This window comes from Hipposideros armiger, unplaced genomic scaffold (genome assembly GCF_001890085.2).
Source record: "Hipposideros armiger isolate ML-2016 unplaced genomic scaffold, ASM189008v1 scaffold_14, whole genome shotgun sequence".
NCBI lineage: Eukaryota > Metazoa > Chordata > Mammalia > Chiroptera > Hipposideridae > Hipposideros > Hipposideros armiger.
The window spans coordinates 1672693-1675682 of NW_017731364.1; positions in this window are offsets into that span (position 1 = coordinate 1672693).

A 2990-nucleotide genomic window follows, 5' to 3' on the forward strand; every position below is an offset into this window, starting at 1 on the left:
GAGGTGAGCAGAGAGGCCTGGAGGAAACTAGACTCCAGGAAGGAGAATAGGGAGAAGTCAGAGAGAAAAGGAACTATTTTAAAAGGCGAGTTCATCAGGAAATGAAGATGGGGTAACACCTGGGTAGAGAGAGAGTCGGGAGGCAGGACAGGCAAGGCCGTGTCACTGAGCTCTGGGTGGGAAGACAGATGTAGGACCCGTAGTGACAGCTGTGCTGGGAGCACAGGAGGCTCTGAGCATGGACCAGCCCCATTTGGGAGCTGGGTGGAGGCTGGGGAAGGCATCTTCCAGGGGGAGAAGCAATAGTGAATCTGAGACCTGGGGCTGAGTGCTGTTAACTAAAGCCAGTGGGTTTGAAATTAAAAATGCACACATTTTTCTGTCCATCCATTTTTTTCTTGTCCCCTGTTTCTGGCCATTTTTGTAATACATTAACAACATCTAATCTTAGGGACACTATACTTCTACATCTTATTTAGTAGACACACAACACTCAGGAGTTTAATGAACCCTTATTTTATGATGTATATACCATTGTGTTCATATTACCTCCTCCTCTCCCCCCACACAGGACAACTTATCAGCAAGAAAGTCCTTTATTTGGCTTCACTTAGAAGTGCATTTCCTCTGAAATTCTGAATTCTACACACACTCTCTGGGACTCACCCTTCAACCACAACCTCTAAACATTCATCTAGAATCCTCTGCCCACCTGCCTGCCCCGAAGCCCCCCACCCCACTCAGCAAGCTCCACTCAGTAAGACTTTCCTTCTTACCCACCTCCCTGTCTCAGGTGAGAAATCACCTGGCACCTTTGCCCTCCTCTCCCTGGTTCCTGTCTTTCCATCCCAGCAACCCCAGTCCTCGGGTCACCCTGCCTTCTCTGCTCCTGTACCTGAGGGCCTGCTGGAGAAGCGTAACCGTAATGCACCAGGCTGGCTGTAACGCATCACTGCAGACGGCCATATCTCGCCTTGGCAGGCGCTCTGTGCTATGTGACCGTCCTTTACTTGTTTGGGGCCTTCTTTCTCTCCTACTCTCCTCACCAGCCATGCTGTCTTCCCCGCCTCTCCCAAGGCCTATCTTCCTCACTCTTAGCTGACTTTCACCTCCTGCCTCATAGAGTAAGGAGCAGACACCACACACATTGTTGGTTTCTCATCCCCATGTGTGTCTCGTCTTTGCGATGTCCCAGGCTCACCCGCCCTCTCCATGCCCTTCTAGAAAGCACTCTGACAGTCAGGGGCAAGACTGGGGAGAGAGAGGCAAGGGAGGCACTCATTGGAGGCACAAAATTTAAGGGGACATCAAAAAGCACAGTAATCAAAAATCAATTGTATTTTAATGCAGAGCACTTTTAAAACTCAAAACTATCCAAAGAAATCCATGATGAACAAAATATTAGAATTTAAATAGAGACAGGATCCAACCCTGCATTTACTCATCCTTGCCTTATCACCTACCCCTAATCCTTTCCGCTGACTATAGCCCACTAGTGCTAAAGGTTTCAAACTGGAAAGTAATTTTGATTCTGCATGCATCTATACATATGGAAACAAGGTTTCAACATTTACACTCACTATAGCCAATACTATTTTCAATGTTTTTAAAAAAAAAATTCTGATGGCAACTCACTAAATGGATACAATGAACCACTAACGAATGGAGACCAGCAATTTGAAGAAACCACTAGTAGAGGAATCCAAAGTTCTCTCCTGTAAAATGATCATCTCACCTTCTGATCATTGCCAAAACAAAACAAACCTCAAAGTTCCATATAAGTAGGTAATGTAGTCCAAAGGGAAGATTAGAGGATAGCGTTAGGAGATATAATATGATTATGAGAAAAAAAACCTCAGTCATTTAATTATTCCGTTGTGATTCCAGGTTCCTCCTTATTAAGGAAACAAAGTATTATAATGAAACTTGGCCCTCTGAATATCCCTATATCATCTCTTTAGAAATACTCTCAAATTTTAGGTCCCTTAGTTTAGTCTGAATAGTTTCATATGAATTTGGAAATAGGACTTGTGTTCTCATTAAAAAGAAAAACAATCTACTATTCAAAATACCCGATGTTAAAGATGAAATTGGCAGGTTTAAAAGTTGTTAATATAAACTGATGAAGATCCTCTAAGAAGCCAAAGTAAAAAATCAAGTTTACTACTTCGTACCTTTTACTTTTAATGTCCTGTGTAGGATAATTTTTGGCTCTTGTCCATGGATGGCAAAAGAAAGAAAGAAAATTACCTGTAAATTCTTTATGCTACATTAATCTCTATAGTCTAAGATTTTTTTTTCCTAGCTTGTTCTGATAATCTATTATTCCCTGTTAAACAAATGTGCCCCTGCTAAGTAGAGACCTGGAGCCAAATGGGCATATTAAAAGAAACCATGAATCATCCAGAATTTGTTATAATAGAAAGCTTGTAGTTGCAACTTGGTAGATTTTTCTCAGTAAATCCATTGTACCAACTGGTGCTGAGAAGCATAAATGGTTACTGTTAAGTCATTGCTTATCCTATCCACCTGAGAAGAAAGGGAACAACCTGAAGTTGAGTTTATAATCCACATTTTTTTAAGTTTGAAAAATTAAGTATTCTCTTAGTCTTTATATCATTTATTAATTCAAATTTGAGGGGTTTAATTTGTATGATTCTTCTACAAAAGACAAAATTCTACTCAATAACTGTCTTTGGGTGTTTTGTGGCTATGACTTGAGCTATGACATTTTAGCTTCTGCCATCATTAGGGGTCATTTGGAGTTATCTCTCCACAAGGAATAAGTTAGTTCTTCACTCAGTGTTAGTCCAAAGACTTTAAATTCCAGCTCAGCATGGATGTCGGCAGAGGAGATACTTGGGTTACATCACCATTTCTCACTGTTAGCCACTTGAGACCGACCATGTGAGCTCAGTAACGAGATCCCCACTGACATAAACTGTGTTTACCTTTCTTCCTAAGTTACACATGGGAATAGATTTCTGTTC